This window comes from Augochlora pura, chromosome 3, assembly GCF_028453695.1.
Source record: "Augochlora pura isolate Apur16 chromosome 3, APUR_v2.2.1, whole genome shotgun sequence".
Classification (NCBI taxonomy): domain Eukaryota; kingdom Metazoa; phylum Arthropoda; class Insecta; order Hymenoptera; family Halictidae; genus Augochlora; species Augochlora pura.
In genome coordinates, this window is record NC_135774.1 from 2,311,668 (window position 1) to 2,330,256 (window position 18,589).

An 18,589-nucleotide genomic window follows, 5' to 3' on the forward strand; every position below is an offset into this window, starting at 1 on the left:
GAATCAGATGGCTGTTTTGGACAGAATATTGTCATTTTATCACGACGAGAGCACTTGTCAAAAGCAGCTAACTGGTTAAGAAGGATTTATATTTTGATATTCTTTATTAATCCTCTGCTGTCGCATCCTATACGAAGCACGCATTTCGTGCAATATTCGAACAATTATCAATAAAAAACTAGCAATACGATCCGGATAAAAAAATTTGAGAATATAATTTGAACATTCTATAACATTGTTTCCTTTATTATACTTCGATATCCCGCTTCCAAGTATATTAAATTAACTATTAATTTCACTTATCCAACCGACCGAGCGTCACAATCCTGAATTATATATCTATCAAAGAACTAACGTTTAAACAAAATACAAGGAAACTGAAACGTATGCAATAAAATTACGCCAACTGAAACACTTCGAAGAAAAAGTTGCAACAGTTAGCAGGTTAAAATCGAGCTCTCGACAACGAGACCGTAACGTGGCCCCGAAACGAAATCCCCGATTCTGACGTCGGAGTTTGCCTATAGCCGTCGTCGACGGTGCCGCGAATTCCGGGCTCGCAATTTCGCGGGCACACGCTCGGAGCACCCCTCCCCCCCCCCCTCCCCTGGTTGCCGAGTGCATGCAACAGGAATTAATTTCTCGGCGCTGTTCCAGCCGCCGTAAAATGCATTCGGGAACGCCTCGGCGTTCGTGCATCTTAATCACCGCGTATCCGGGAGGCACTTAGGGTCGCAGAAACCATAAAACCGTTGGGGGAGGAGGGGAGGTCGCGAGCGCAAATAACCAGCTGCAATACATATCCAGCTAATTTGGCCGTGTTTACACGTAAGGCCGCGGAAGTTTGCCGTTAAATCATACGGCGGAGGCGGCGCGGGCCGGCGCGAGACAAGGCTCATGGTTGTTAAGCGCATTCACCGGGAACTTAGTTAAGCGAGTAACTTCGGTATCAGCGGAATCAGAGACACATGCGCGGACGGGAGAGACAGGAGGTGTAGAGAGACACGGAAAGAGACAGACAGGGAGAGAGCGATGGAGATAGATAGAAAGAGAAAGAGAAAGAAAGGGAGAGAGAGAGAGGGAGAGAGAGAGAGAGGGAGAGAGGGAGGGACTATCTGGAGGCCGATCTTCCAGCGACCGACCCGGCCAGATATTTGGAATAAGATATTGGTATAGTTTGGTTATCCTGGCCGCGCGTCTCCTATCAGAGCCAGGCCGTCAAAGATTCAGCAGCCGGCGAATGTTAATATTCACTTTGAGCGAGCTGCCGGGCCGGGAGCTTAAAATTTAATAACGCCCCGAGACTCCGCCGGCCCTTCCAGCGCCCCCCCCCCCCCCCCCCCTCGCTGTCCGCCCCTGCCGAGAATTTTCCCTTCGATCCTGCATCGATGAATCAGGCTTGATTAAAGCCCGCTCGCGGGCTTAACGACACGATTGTCTGGGCCCTCGGGGAGTTTCGCCGAAAGTTTTGTTTACGGAGAGAGAGTGAGAGAGAGAGAGAGAGAGAGAGAGGGAGAGAGAGAGCCGGCACGCCGAGCCAGAATGGACTCGAGGGCCGCGCAGGGTCGCAGGACAAAGGCCGGTTGGAGATTTGATTCGCCGACATCGATCCGCGCGCGGAACGGAACACCAGTCTCTCTCTCTCTCTCTCTCTTTGAAAAATCGGCGAGTCCGAGGATTAAGGCGCCATGAATCACGCATCGGTCGCTCGATTTGTTTCGCTATCTGTTGCCATCGATTTTTTTTTTCGTCGATAGGATCGTCCGAATAAATCATCGCGGCACGGCCGGAGCGGATCCGCGCCGGGCGAGAGGAAACGATCACCGAATTTTCGCGGGTCCTAGGTTGGCAGTCGTCCAGATCCTGTGCGAGGAGGATTCGTCGCGCTGCGAGATCGATGGACTCGCGGCTATCCTCGATTTTTATCGACGATAAAACTACGGTCGCGAGAATAAACGCAGCGTGTCGCGTGTTTTCAGTGTCGAAATGTTATTGCTTAATGTTCTCGTCACTGACAATACGTATATTAATACAGAATCGCCCTGTTTCACTGTTATAAGTATTGTTAATAATTGTGTTAAGTATTTACTATATACCATATTTATTATTATAGTATAAGTAACTTTTGGGACACCCTATATATACCACTACTATACATATATTAGCACAAAGTACCAGTGATCTGAAATCGCAAGGATTTTCTCAAGTCAACGAAATTTATTTCCACGATGCTTTTTTCAAAAAATATTAATTTGTTAGTCGTCTGCCGTAGAAACAACGACAATGCCGTAGAAGTTATTAGTTGGTGTACAAGACGCCAGTTTGCAAATTCGCTGGGTGGGCGAGGGGTGTAGTAAGAAGTTGAATATAGTCCGACAAGTGATATAACAGCGTAATTAGCCGGGCAAGCGGCGTAGACCCGCAATAGGGCCGACGAGCGTAGCTATACGGAGTGGTAATCAAGTAGAATAGCACCCTGGATAGTCAGACTAGTGGGCCGGCTCCATAGACAGGCCTGGCAATTAGTACAGCTGTTTACGAAAGTGATATTAACCGGGAGACACTGTCGACCGAGTAGTATGAACACTTGCTTAGTCTGCCGCGTGATATAACCCATTAGCTACTCAGATAAGTAGCGTTATCGCGGCTGTGGTCCGACAAGTAGAACAACTTTGCCGTAGGATCCACGAGCATCCGGGGAAATAACTGGAAGGGTTCTGTCAACGATCGGTCTGAGAGATCTTAAATAATTTCAAAAATCATTATTAATTAATTAATCATCTGGAACGACTATAAATCATTAATAATAACCTAATAACTTATAAATCTAAATCATTGATCAGACCACTCTTTACTCAACTCTGTAAAAAGAGTAGATAATTGTAAGTAGAATAATCCTGTCTCTGATCAGACAAATAAAATCTAATAATCCTCAGTCGTATTAATCTAATTAATTATACAATGCATTGCCGATACTAATCTAGCCTAGTCCTACGATCGCAGTGTCTTACCTGCCAGTAGAATAAACCTGCCAGCGATCAGTCGCAAGAAATTGGATGTTCTACGGTCGCGGCGTTGAATCCAAATTTACTTTGCATCCACGGCATTAATCTGTTCAGGCATAGAATCGTCACGGTCTTAGACGTAAGTGGAATAATCCTGCCGGCAATCAGACCCACGAGATTGAACGTTCTACAGCCTTTCTAAATTTACTCTACACCCTGGGCATTATTAATCTGTGCCGCAATGACGGCGATCCTATCCGCAAGTGGAGCAACCGCGTACATAGCCGGACAACGATGGAAATCCTTCGATCGGAACAAACTGTAATCTTCCTCCTTATGCTATATTAAATAGCAAGTATTTCGAGCAAAGCCAGGTCGACGTGAATCACGCGTATAATTACGGAGGCCGTTTTCATGGGTTTTATGAATCTCCGCGCATCCTGGAAGCGATACCAGAAAGCGAGGAGGGAAAAGTTGAAAGAAGCAGCGAGATAAGAAAGCGAGCGAAAGGGGGACCGTAGAAATTATATCCGCGGATAATGCATCCGATATGCGGCCGGAAATTGCATCTCCGACATCGCCATTATGATAGAATATCCTTACCATAAAATCCTTTCAGCGCGGCCGTTCGAGTATCAGCCGAGCGGCGCTCCACGCGTTCGATTGATCGCACCGGTCGGCGACTGTCTGATCGTAGACGGTACAACGAACCGATTCAAAACAATTATTCCAGTTTTCCGAGGGGCCGCTAATAAACGGGCCGGGGGGGTGTTCGGCCCCTCGAGCCCGGCCGCAGCGCATTCAACCCTTTGAATCGTAAATACTTGATCGAAGTCGGGACGCGCGCGCCGGTTGCACTTCTCTATTCCCCGGGATCCCGGAGCCGCTTCAGGATAATTGTACCGTATTCAGATATGGGAATTTCGATCTCGGCCGGCCGGTTAAAGGGGCCTGGAATTTTAACGAGGTCGATGCTCGTGATATTTGAGCCGATCGGCGTCGAATCACCGTGCGCGGACGCCCGTCGCGTCGAGCCGCCGCCCAAGAACCGGAGGCCGCATATATGTATGTATACATACATATATTATTATATTAATACGGCCGAGCCGAGAATATCGATAAATTTTCCCACGGTGTGACATTCCGCCGTCCGCAAACGCCGGCGCGCACCGCGTAGCTCGCGCGTGAAAGAGACCGCGTGCCGGTGGCCTCTCGCGGAACTGCTACTCTGTTTACTTAACGATCATGATTATGCGCATAAATTAAACGACATACGGCAACCGCTAGCAGCCGCCATCACGGCCATGCGACGAGGGCGTTAACGCCGGTAATAGAGCACCCTGAGCAACAGCAACGAAAATTACCTTCGCTGCCTGCCGCGCGGCCCCGTCCCTGCACCCTGCGCCAGAGACTCGCAACGAGCACCTTCCATACGGCCCCCCGACGAAATTCCGGCGATAATGCGACCTGTGATTCCGCTTTTAACCTTGCCGTACCCGTACCTCGTGATTCTGCGCGACGGTTATGGGCTGACTTACGACCGTCGCGTTTTCATTTAATTCTCCGACGACGGTTTACGAACTTAAACAGTTCCGAATAGCTTTTATTTTTGTTTTAATTCTAAGTAGAATGGTTGAAGTTTGAATGGCAAACACTGTAAGTAGAACTACTATTTCTATGATCAGACATGTACTGTTTTATATGTGATATTTCGGGATGACTTACAAGCACTTTGTTTTAATTTAATTTTGCTGCGACTGTCTATGAACTCGGACAGCTTCGAATAACCTTTTAGTTCTAAGTAGAATAGCTCTGCCGTTACTCAGACACCTCTACGTTTAATCTTACAAAGAAACACTGTAAGCAGAATCGGTACACCTTCGATCGTACAGTTATATACACGACATATCGGGATGATTTACAACCCTGTTGTTTTAATATCGTCGCAGCAGGAGGATTGTTGATTCGAGGAGCCGTAGCCCGAGGGAAACGCCAGCTTCGTAATTATTTCTCGGATTAGCGACACGGTTTTGAGGGTGATTAACGAGTTCTCCGGTCGCCCCGGGCGAACAATGATAGCCGCGGCTAATTAATTATGATTCCTGGCGACCGACGGGGTTCCTTAAAAATCGACTTCGACGCGAGATAAAGGCGAGACACAATGGGCACCGTATTGCTGTCTCGGCGTAACTTTGTTTCGAGACAACGGGTTTCCGCGTCGAGTAACTCGCGCGTCCTGAGACCGGGCTGCGAGACTCGAGGAGGGTAAGGGCAGGGCTTGAATAGAGAGGGATATAATCAAATGACGCCGGATTACACGCAGGTTCCCGCGGATATCGTCCTCTTTGTGGGGCGAACGACGTTAGCCTTTCTTGCCGTCTCCCGAGGTTAACTTCATGAAGTCGGCGGTGTGTCTTCGTGTTTGCCGCAGCCGTCTGTGCACGGACGCGTTCGTACTTTCCGCCGCGGGGCTTAGATTGCGAGCATACAAACCGAGACGGCGCCCGGACGGACGCGTTTGCATGATTGACCTTCCGCCTGCGACGAGCGGACGGCTGTTGCCGTCTTATTGACGAAAAATAGCAAATCGTCTGCCATGCATGCTTCTACGATTTTTGCTGCACAGTTGCAGTCGGATAAAAATTCGCTGAGAATCTATTAAGTAGTACAGAACAGCGATGTCTCAGACCTGGTTGTATAAAATAAACATGCAATGATTTTCAGTAGCTCGTACAGTAATTAGTATCCTCAGAAAATAAATTACACTTGCCAAGGGACGATTAAGTAATGCAGAATAATTATTGAATAAATATAGTAGTATAACATAATCTATAAAAACTTTTATAATTAACACGGCTATCAGTACCGTCGGAAAATAAATTAAACTACCAGAGCCACGATTAAGTGGTGCAGGACAACGATTATTCAGGCAGCGCTGTCCGGAATTGCTAACCCTAACTGCACGGCACGATTAAAAAATTCCAGAGCGCATAAATTGCCGTGACAAACCAGTCGGGAAACCCGAGACTATAAAAGCCGGGAGCGCCGTGATTAAAAAAAAGGATTTCCCGGGGTGGCCGAAGAATGCTCGAAAATGGCCGGAAAGGCAGACCGACCGGCCGAAGTGGAGTGGCCCGGTAATTGGTCAGACATGTAGCGCGGAATCTGATATCCCGGGCAAGTAGCGTGGCCCGGTCATTAGTCAGACAAAGGATGTATGTCGGAGGCAATTCGGACAAGTGGAGTGTGTTCGCGCGTAGCTAGTCAGACGGTAAGCGGAGGCTGAGCGTTAACTTGGCAAGTGATGCGGCCCTGCGATTAGTCAGGCGAGCAGCGAACGGAAGACCCGGCTGCCTCTCGCTCTCTCTCTCTCTCTCTCTTTCCCGGTTAAGTTCGGCCGAGCGCATTTATTCGACGTTGTAGCCGCCGCCTAACAAATTATAAACGGCCCGGCGACGTTCTATACATAATCCAGCGACGCCCAATTTGTTCTTCCCTCCAATCCTGTCCCGCGACAGCCACTTCCGCGATAGAGATAAGCTCGTCGACAGGAAGTTAGCCGTAGTTACGGCCTGTTTTTGCATAAGCCACGGGGCAAGTTCGGGAAGAAACCGTGCCGCCGCCGCCGCGGTGATTTATCTAACGCGCGGCTTCTGGTAATTCACCGGGCCGGGCCCCGCGCGCGCCGCTGTTGCTATCAAAAACTCCGTAATTCCATGGCCATGAATACCGGATACGGGGCAGGACCAACTTCGAGCGCAATAATTGCGGCCGTTGATTTATCGGGACGCCGCCACTTTCTCCGGGCACGCTCCCATAGCTTCCGGCAAATCTCCGGGCCGATACGCGCCGCCATAAAGATCAATTTTCCGCGCAGCGCCTAACGCCGGGCCGTTTGAGACCGAGGACGCGACAGGAGGCGGTTTTAAGTATTTTACTTATTGCTATAGGTAGTGGTATGCTTTAAAAAATAGGAAATTGAAGATTATGCTTTTCAATTTCGTTGGCGAGAATTATATTGCTCGGATTGTTTTATCATCATCATTTGATAAGAAGCTAGAAATGATATGAGATTGCACAGTCTTCTGTAAAAGAGAATTTCACTGTTCGATTAAAAATGGTTATCTTGTCAAAATGTAGAAGGTTCAAGCTTTAATATCAAGCATTTCTCATCAAAATTGGATAAGTATTGGCAAAGTTATAACAGTTCAAATATCGAGAAAGACATTAAACAGCGTTCAAGTCAGACGCCCACTGCGCGCGTCGTACAGGGTCCAACAACCTCCGCTTTTTTTTACAAAAAAATCGTACAACCAAGTGTTCCCCCGGGCAAATAGACTATTCCCCCGAGATGCTCCAGCGTGAATTCATATCTCGGAGAGAGCACCGGCTGCGTCGTAGGTGGCTCTGACGAGTCCTTGACCCGCGGCAAAAATCGCGCGGAATCTTTGACGTATTCCGGGGGCCCGCGTAATTTTCTGCTTTCTGAAGCGTCGCCGGGCCGGGACGCGAGAGAAAATGGCCCAGTTACCGTCTAATGAAACCGACTATCTCGCGCGCGCCACGGAGCGGGCCGAAGCGGGAGAAAGAAAGAAAAAAAGGAACGTTAGCATTTTCCGCGAAGTTCCCTCCGCTCGGGCGCGGATGCCACGGCAAAAAACCGGCGGTCTTTGCATTAACCGTGACCACGGTGTTCCGGCGTGTGCACACAGCCGACGGTGTAGCGTCTGTGCGGCGTTACATTATGTAATTAAAAAGTCCGTGGGAGGCCCGCCGATGCCCGAGGAAACAAACTTTCGCGGAAGTTGGCCTCGGCGAGAGGGCGCGCGCGCGGCTCGTTTAATATTTCCTTGGTCCCTGGGAAATTTAATACACGGGTCCACGGTAACCTCGTTCCGGTGAACGGGTTATCCCACGGAGCGAGCAGAATCCAGCGCGGGGATCGCCGACCGAACCGGATCGAGAGGATCGAGAGGATCTACCCAGCGACGTCACCGTCGGAGCAGCGATTCAAGATTCACGGTGGGCAGAAGAGGAGCAGCCCGCGTCCGCCGAATCGGCCGGCTAACCAAATTGAATCCCGATTAAAGAGGGCCGGAGCTGCTCGCGGCCGTATTACGTCGCGCGGGACTCTCCGCCCCCGCTCCGATCCAATAAAGAATTCCCCGTCTTATCTCCGCGACTCTTACGGTCCAAATATCTCACGTGACTGCGACGCCTCTCCCCCCCAGTGATTCCCCGGGCCGAATATCCCCGCGACAGTCCGGCACGTCCCGTCCATGGAGTTTTTGCCGAACTACGTGACCGAATTATGGAAGCGTCGCCTACCGGGCGAGGACCGATCGGCCGAAAAAGGAGCGGAGGGGGGCCGTTTCATTCGCGCGCGCGCGCCCGCCGAAGAGAACGACAGGGTTTCATCGGCGATTCTTGCCTAACGAGCCGCGTCGGCCCGATAGCACGCTCCCGCTATTCAACCGCTGAAATTGTTCCCTTCGTTAAAAATGATCCGTGACCGCGCAACCCTGGTTCCCGTCCATTGCGAACTCGATCGCTCCCCCCACAGACTTTTTGGACCCGCACCAGCTTTCGGCAGGGAACCCCCCTTCAGGTCATCTCTGCGTTGCTCTCGGGATCGAAGTAGGTCCTGGATCACGCCCAGATCAAGCTTCGGTCACGTTCGCCGATGATACGTAACCCACCGAAAGCGCAGAAATTATTTCGTCGCCGTAAACTTATCACTCGGACGTGTCCCCGAGATGAATCTTTGGAATTGCTCGCTGCAAACGATTCCTGCGGTTTCTGCAGGGATTAAGGTGGTCCCGGGTGTGGCGAGATATTTCGCTCGAGACTAGAGTGGCCATGCGCTGTGACGTGCTTCCGTGATATATTGAAGGTGTAAGGGTAAGCTAAAGAACACTGTATGTAGCTGTGCAATATATATATTGATAACTATTCGATCGAGGAATATTGGCACTATATATTAATTGTAACTATATTTTAGATATATATTACTATATATATATTAATGCCAAATAAAATATATCTAGCTATAAAAATATATACCTATATTAATGCCAAATAAATCATATATAGCTATAAAAATATATACCTATATTAATTCCAAGTAAAATATATATAGCTATAAAAATATAGACCTATATTAATGACAAATAAAAATAATACAGATATTCTCTACAATAGTAATATTTTCTAAATATATCATATGACATTTCGTCTGAACGAATAATGAAATTCCTTTCATCGAGCACGATAACACGCCCTCCCCATCGCGAAGACAGAACTCTCCATTGTCAGACGAGTGGAGCAAAAATGAACTCCCTGATTAACAGGTTAAACGTTCGCATGAAGCACGGAGGTCTCTTACAGCGACACAATGGAACGTAATACCCAAGCGGGAGGATCGTTCCGTCACCGTAAACCGAACACAGCGGCGTCGTTTTGATGCGAATCTCCGTAATATCTCGCGCGATTCCCGTACTCCGGGCAGGATTAAACAGCAGCAGCGGCAACGGGGTTGCGCAGATAAAGCCTACGTTATCTGGTCAGCCGTAGCGGCAGCGGAGCGTAACATCACGAGTAACTCCGACGCCGTAAACTAGCCGCGCGAACGGGCCACTTCCAGGACGCATCGCTTCGAACGAACACGTTGAAACCATCGCGCTCGAGGCCTACCATAGGAACCATGGTAGTTAGGTTCCATGGGGGTTAGCATCCCCCGGCAATTCTTGGAAATCGTGAAATCCGAGCGCGCCGGCAGCGAGGCGCCTCGCCAGGCGATTCGCGGCTCTGCGCGGATCGTCGAAAATGGACAAGCGTAAAACCGCGCCAGTTGTAAAGGAGCGCCGGACTCGTAAACCGCAACTGCAGCGTCGTCGATAATGCCGCGGCAGCGGCGGCGGCGACGCTCGTGACAATTTTGTCGAAACGCGAACAACGACGCCGCCGCCGCCGCGCGATATCTCGTCGCCAGGCGATGCCCCCGGGGAAAATCCAATTTTCTATTTGATCGTGGTAAACATCGAGCGATCGCCGGTCTAACACGTCCGCGAGAATACACTCGCCCCACGGTCGGAACATGCGACGCCGACGACCGCCGTTATCGGGGCCCACGTGGCGCACCGACGCTGCTCCCGTGTAATTCGATTTCGCGGCTCGCTTTGGAATTTCGAGCGGGTCGCGCGAGCACGACGGGGAAACGGGGACCTGCCGAACGACGGCATTCTTTCGACGAAAGAAATTTTACATCTCTTTACGTTTCCTTTGCGGTATAATAAGGAGCCAGACTCGTGATAAAGACTTTGTACGACATCAATTAAATATGAATATTACTAATTCCTTGTAAAACGAAATGAAACGTAAATCTTTTGTTATCAAAGCATAGAAACGAAAGTAAGCGAAGGCAGTATAAGAAACAAAAACTGTGCGGTCCTATTAACGCTTTGCACTCGGAGCTATTTTAATTGTAAATTTGAAATAATTTTTCTGGTTCGTGGCATTTCCATTCTATTTAACAAAATAAATTTGTATGCATAGAAAATTTATTCTTGTGACTCTTACCAACAGCATTACTACTGGACAATTTTTTAAATCCTAAACCTTATTGTTGCAAAAATTATTTTGGAATGAAATAGAATAATTTTAATGGTGAAAATTAAGCTACTTCAGCAACGACGACGATAATTTAGTATTTTAATTCGGAGCTATTTTCGTTGGTTTGCACTCCTTGCAACAGAATTAAAATAAAATGACCCATGAAAAAAATTTTTCAATATTTCGTAACTTCATACACAATCATTAAATAGAACCGCGCCATCCTCGACGTTCTTTTTCAAGACAGGCACGCCTGCCGAAATGGAATTCTTGGCTCCAACGTCGTTAGCGCGCGATCGAAAACGCCGGAACGCGTTCCGCGACGAAGCCACTTACAATTATATTCGGCGCGGAAGCCGGAACGGCATCGTAGTTCGGAAAATGGATAATTCGACGAGTGTAATCGTCCTAATGAAACTCCTCCCGGATAATCAATTTCGGTTGATAAAGCGAGCTGCTGCCTCGTACCGAGCCCCGGCGTGCTTTTACGTTGTTTATGCGAATTATTTTGCCCCCGCGCGTTCGTTAGCCGGTACTTACGAACAGTACGATATTAACGATGCGCATGGTACACCGGGGTAACGGATGATTCCGCTGATTAAGGTATAATGAGCTGGCCCAACAAAGACAAATATTATTTCCGCGCGTTTTCGCTCGCGGGGATGCTCTTTCGGTAATGAGCCGAAGAGAGTGGCTCGTTAGAGCGCGACCGGACGCAATTGTATCCGCGAAACCTCTTGGAGTGCTCGTGGTACTGTTCGAGTGCTCCGGGTTCTTTTAGGGAGTGAGGAAGAGAGAGAGAGACAGATGAATATATAAAGATAGAGTGATAGAGAATTAGAGAGAGAGAGAGAGAGAGAGAGAGAGAGAGAGAGAGAAACGGAAAAGGGTAGAGAGAGACAGAGAGAGAGAGAGAGAGAGAGAAATATATAAAGATAGAGAGATAGAGAATTAGAGAGAGTGAGAGAGAGATAAATATATAAAGATAGAGAGATAGAGAGATAGAGAATTAGAGAGAGAGAGACGGGTTTCTATAAGCGCATATATTATCCCTTCGCCCTCGAATGGTGACTCTTTAGCACCACTGAAATTATTCTATTACGTTCGAAAATAATTTTTGTAACAATAAAGTTTAGATTTAAAAAAATCATTAATTAGTAAAACTGTTGCTACGAGTCGCAGGAATCAATTTCGTATCCATAAAAGTGCACTTTATTGCATACTATAGAAATACTACAGATCAGGAAAATTATATCACATTTACAATTGAAATGGCTTCGAGTGCAAAGGGTTAATAAAGATAGAGAGATAGAGAGATAGAGAATTAGAGAGAGAGAGAGAGAGAGAGAGACGGGTTCCTATAAGCGAATACATAAGCAGGTAAACGCTGCCACGGAAAATCCTCGCGAGAGATTCCCGCGGACAATTGTTTCCGCGAGAAGGAGCTCCGTAATCAATGTACGACGGCTTTATTTTTCCACTAAAGGATAATTGCGTTCCCCGTCCCGGGAGAATCTTCTTTCGAATGGACCGCGACGGGGACCAGCCGATTCAGCGCAGCTGTGCGCCCGTGCCGCGACTGCTTTTGATTTATTTCCCACGACCCGACAAGACGGTTGGTCCGCCGCGCTGCTCTTGATTGTCGCCGGAATAAATCCTCCGCAACAAATGCTACTTCCGTCATACATAAATTCAACGGCACGGTTATACGGAACCAGACACGTTTCTCTCCTAAACAAATTTTCTTCGCGCGAAAACAGTTCCCTAAAACGTTCTCTTCTGCGATGACCATGAACCCCGTTCGGTCGCGCGTCTACTGTCAGTCATCGACGTTGTCTATTTTTATTAAATTACGTTAGAATTGTTTTATTATATTATATTAGCATTGGTTCATTATATTTTATCAGTATTGTTTTATTTTATTATATGAATATTTTTTTCTCTTCTCGTTATATTATATCAGTATTATTTATTTTTATTATATTACAACTGAAATCATTTTTCCTACTTAATCCTGCAAATTATTCGCTACTGTCCAAAGAAAAGTAATTCCAAGTAGTATAGCATCTAAGTGCAAACTTAATAGAATCGCAAGGGTTAGATTCGTCCCTTTGTAAAAAAAGCGAGCAGACAATTTATACGATCGAACTAAAATGGAAAAAGTGGAATGACTCAGCGCCCGATCGGACCCAGATCGAGTCTCCGAAGTTTCTCAGTATCTCAGGTCAGCGATCGGCGGCTGGAGCGAGAACGAGCGATTTAGAAAGCGGGGAGAGAGAGAGAGAGTGAGGGAGAGAGAGAGGAGAGTCAAAGAACTGTGACAGTCGTTCAGGAAAGTGGAATTGCAGTAGCGGAGACGGGGAACGTGTCGGGCTGTTTACGCGGGACACGGTTTTCCTTTCTACGGTGGCGGCGACAACGCCGGCGAAGAGGAAAAACGTTCACTTCGTTACGAATGCTAATGAAAGGGAGATCGTCGACAATTGAAACGGATTTACCGTGGCGCGGGCGCGCGTGGCCGAGGCCCAGGCACGGCGGTGGGGGGAAGGGAAAGGGGTCGAAGGCAATCGGGGAATAGGATTCGCGCATTGTACCGTAACTGCAAGGCGGTGTTATGGATTAATACTGGAAGCGTTCCCATTGTCTGCGCCCCGAACAGAAAATTGACCGGGATTTTCGGCATTGTTGCCCCGCCGGGGAATCGCCGGCTACAGCCCAGTATCGTAATTTCGAAGGGCTCTCTGGGAAATTACGAAATCACCGTTACGAGTGGCACGGGGAATCGAACGGCGTCCGTTTGTTGGTACTTCGACGGAGGAACACGCGCGACGCGCCGGCAGTCTTTCGTGCGTTAAACAGCGCCGCGCGCCGCCGCCGTGCAAACCGCGCGCGGCGAATTATTATGCTGGCCGACGGGCCGCTACGTGGCGGAAATATCAAGCCTGCAACAACAGTTTCCCCTCGCCGCCCTTTCCCGCGCCGATTCGTTCTTCCTTTTTTTTTCTACCCTTCGGTTTTATTTGCCGTCGCGGTTTCAACTCGAAACCGCCGGATTCTCTGAAAGCATGGAAATGAAAAACGTCGAGATACGTGCCCGTCGCCCCCGTACCTCGGCTGAATAGCTCCGCGGTGCCCGATAATGCGGCCACCCTTTTGAAAACACGCGGTTTCGTTTAATTACCGGACTGTTGCGGATTTCAATTAACCGGGACGTTTCGATGCGCGCACCGGCGAGATACGCCCCGACAATTATCTTACAAATGCGGTGAAAATGTTGCGACGCTGCTCGGGAAAATCTCGGTGATCGTCGATCTTGAAACGATGTGGGTAGACTGAAAGGGATGATCAATTACCTGGAATTGTTAGGTATTTTCAATCGTGTCTAAAAGTATTCGTGAATTAATATAATATAATCAATTCACGTTACGTTAATATTAGCGTAGAAATAGGCAGAAAGTATGCTTTAATTTCACAAAATTCTACCGATGCATATAAGAGTACAATGACTGTCTGGACAAAGCATGGTCCAACCATTTTATGTATGTACTACTTCCAACAATTTTTAATACAGAAATACTCTAGATACCATAGAAATTATCTATACCGCAATGTAACAATTTTTAACAGCACCTTTAGAGCGAGCCCTCGAGTGCAAAGGGTCCAAGAAAACAAAGATATAAATATTTCTAAAAAACGTTAATATTTCCAACCCCTTCCAGCTAGATTTTTGCTATTAAAACCGATCAGAGATCGGAAGGTAGCAAAAGACTAGTTCAGCTTCGAATTTTTGCAGGATCACGGAGAACGCGTTTCCTCCGCGACGGTCGCCGCGAAAAGAAAAGACGCCGCATTAAGTGAAACGGAATACGGTGGCGTATTTTGCTTCCGCGTGGTCGACGGGATCGTTTCCCCGGTTTCCAACTGCAGCAATAACCGCGGAGCCGCGTCGTCGTTCGCGTCCCAGGGGCTCCATCCCTCGCCGGCGGCGGAGCCGAGGCCGCGAAGAATACAGGAGGAATTAAGTTGCCGTTACCGGGGGGAGACGTCGCGGTTACACGACGAAGATGAAATATTCATGGACGCCGATAGCAGGACAACAGTTTACATACGGAACGCAGCGTAATACTTTTGTTTGCCGGTGGAATCCCCGATGAAAAGTGTTCCCGGGGCTCCAAAATCGTCGATATTCGATCTACGATAACTTGATGAGAAAAAATCGTAAGGCTATCTACCTACGCTCATTTTAAAGTAGGAAGCTTCTGTTTTAGAACCTCTAAAGTCTCGCACCTCTAAAAAATTTATACATTCCGGGGCAGAAGGACAAGTGATGTCACTTTTTGAGAAATTGACCATGTAGCATCCTTGGGACTTAAAAATTGCCAATATTCAAACCCTGATTATTTGATGAAAAAAAATCGTAAGGCATTCTACCTACCCTCATTTTAAAGTAGAAAGCTTCTATTTTAAAACCTCTAAACTCTCTCTTCTCTAAAAAATTTTTTCATCCCGTGGCAGACCAGCAAGCGATGCCACTTTTTGAGAATTTTACCATGTAGCATCCTTTGGTCTCAAAAATCGTTGATATTCAACCTACGATTACTTGACGAGAAAAAATCGTAGGACTATCTACCTAAGCTCATTTTATAGAGGAAACCTTCAACTTTCAAAGCACTGAACTCCTTTATCACTAAAAAATTCTTACGCATCGTAGGAAATGAAAATATACGAGCACTTTTGTTACAGATTAATCTCCGAACGGTTCTCTTCCGGCGAGTTTCTAAATGATCGACGATACTTCAACTCGAAAAGAGAACACGGAATGTGGAATCCTTGTTTAAGATACCCGTCGACGAGAGCTCGTCGACGCCTCTCGATGGCTGAAGGGATCGCCTAAGAAATCGCTCGATCGGACGTCTGATAACGGAGAGCCGAGGAAAATCGACTCGGCTGTCTCGCGGAGACGTCGAGCCGTCGGAGCGATCGCGAGCAACAGGACGCCGGAGGTGAAACGCGAGGAAACAGCCGCTCGAACGCGGAATTAAATTCGAAAGGGAACGGGGCCGCTGCAAAGTCGTTTGTTCCACTGTCGCGCCAGTGCATGGACAATCTACTTTATAATCCAATCTGCATCGGCGCACGGTGGTCCGAGAATTTAATGACATTTAAGGAAAAGGTCTCGAATTTTATCAGTGTTTAATTTGTATTGCTTTACAAAGAGCCGCGAACCTTTGAAATGAAGGAATTAATGGAATTGAATAGATATTTTAGCAGGTGTTTTTAGACCCTTTTAAGCAGTCCTTTGGACGTCTAGAAGACATAAAATCACTGACATATGAAAGGGTAACCATCAAATCCAACTACCTTTCTAGTCATCTTTAAATTCAGCCTTCTATTGTATAAACTCTAATAAAATCACTGCCATATGAAAGAACAATCACCAAATCCAACCAACTTCCATTCATCTCTAAATTCAGCACAACGTTTCGACGATTATTTCGTCGCCACCCGGTGGATCTGCGCGTCGCAGTCTGTCGCCAGCAACTGGAGCGATGTCAGTCGATATCGGACGCAAAACGGCGTCCGTATTCGGTACGAAGGAGAGAGGAGACACCCATTGTCGGGGCCAGCCTTTCGATAAACGGACGCGGCAGAAGTTGCAGAAGGACGCGGACCGCGTCCGCGGAGAAAAGGGTTGCGCGTCTGTTTTCCCCGCGTCTCGCAAGACTATATCGACGGGAGAAGGAGGCGGCGAGCGTTTTGACGCGGAGCGTCTCGTCGCCGCGACGAGAGCCCGTCCGTCGACGGAACGCTCCGTGGCAGGCGACGGAGAACCCTATCGGCGGAGCCATCTGTCGATAGGAGATACCTGTCGGCGAAACAATCTATCCGACGCGAGCACCTGTCGATGAGAACAACATGTCAGCGGAAAAATGGCTGTCGTCGTCGTCGTCGATTCCGGAGCGGAACGCGATACGATCGCGCGGCGGTGACTTTTTCATTTCCAGGCCGGATTAAAAAGTCGTGGGGAGAAGAACTTGCGAGCGGAAGTCCTCGCCGCGGCGACGCTAGCAAAAACTTCGCAGATAACTCGGCGACGGCAACGAAGGGTTCGAGTCTCTTGGTGACTCGAAGACGGAAGTTCCAAAGGGGCTGGGAGGGTGGGGGACAGCGCGTTATCTAGCAGCTCTTTTTGCGACGACTCTCGCGGCTCGAGCGAATTCGCGAAGCGTAAACTGCGCGCGGTTTAATTAATTCAACGAACGACCCGCTCGTAATTCTTCGTTCGAGGTAATCGGTCGAGTGCAGACGTGCCTGTAATCCACCGGGAAACGGGCCACTGATCTTCCGACTCCCGAAAAGTTCGCCGAAATGTATTTTACATGATAAGCGTAATATAACTATTACAAACTGTTTTATAATTTTTGTAAATGATACACTGCAGAGATCAGAGTAAAATAGTATCGATACTTTTATAATTGTGTGACGTTTTTTAAATCGGTCTAAATGAATTTTTCTGTATATATTAGAGAGACTAGTTCATTGTACAGTGACAGGGATACCATATTTTTAAATTCTACTATTGTTTAGAATAAAGAAAATGTAAAGTCGTTCTTCACTTTTTTTCTTTCAGTCCATGATGAAAATTTCAAGAATGCATTTGCTATTTCTCGTTGACTTATATATATGTGCTACAAATTTCACCACACCACATGTCTTTCTGACGCCTTAACCCTTTGAACTATTGTTCCTTTCAAGCTGTGTAAATTTTTAAAAATGTATATTTTAATACCAGCCTTAATATAGCCAGACAATTTTTGCTTCTTTTATTGTCTTTATCTAAATTCTTTTTTCGACTTTCACAGCAGAGGAATTAAATTTTATTTCTAGTTAAAAGAAATTAATAATATTCGTGTCTAGTTGAGGTTTAGTGAATCAATTAGTTTAAGGATTAAAGACGTCTCCGTGCTCTCTGAGAGTATACCCTCTGTATCGATGTAACAGAATCAACCTTCCACCATGGATACCGGGGCTCGAGGACGCGTCCAGGCGTCCTCGCAGGAAATTATGTTCGAGGGCACGCGTTGCCAGATCGCGGCGGTAATATGCTTCGGACGTGCCATTTCCTAGCGCTTATTGGCTGTGCTCGTTCCTACGGTCGTGCCCCGGCGATCTTTGATCGGCGGCAAGGCGGCATTCGCGGGAATCGAACGCCGTGGAATTCCACCGTCCTCTGTTATGTCTTCGAAGGACCTCCCGGTTCTGCCGATATTAAAATAACCCGGCCACCCTTTTCCCCGATGCCGTATCCGCGCGTTCACGGGTCTCCGACGTTGCCGTCGTAAAAACCGGCGCGCTGGCTCGAAACAACGTTTACGACGCGAGATATCGCGTACGCGTCGAAAGCTTTCGCTCGAACTTTATGAACGCGCCCCGGATTACGCGAACCTCTTCGAAACGCGGAACCAAAGCCCTGCGTCAACGGGTCCCGAAGACGCACCAGAGTGGCAACCACTCCGACAGGTTAGCCGTATTTCAGAACGTCGCGCGACTTTTATGAAAATCGAGGATCGCCTGGCTTCGCGTTATTCTTTTTTGTAGATTTAAACGCGCTTGGAAATGATGGAAATTCAATAATGAAAATCAGGATATTGCAGTGTGGATGTAAACGTTGTCTCTAGATAATTATTTGCGAATATTAATAATTTTTCGACACTTGGTCGCAATTGTATAAATATCGAGATTTTATTTTGCATTGTTTATTGTCTTATTTCAGTGATAAAATATTCTGCAATTGGTCTCTCCTGTGTTACCTTATAATAACGAACTCGTGTTGAAAATTACTAGTAGTAACTTATTAAGTATATCAGTTATTATCTTCATCAAAATTGGAATAAAATTTTAGCACTTTAAAATTAATATTTAAGTATTTAAATAAAAAGCACGGAAGCGAGACGGACGTCCTCAAGTAGTCC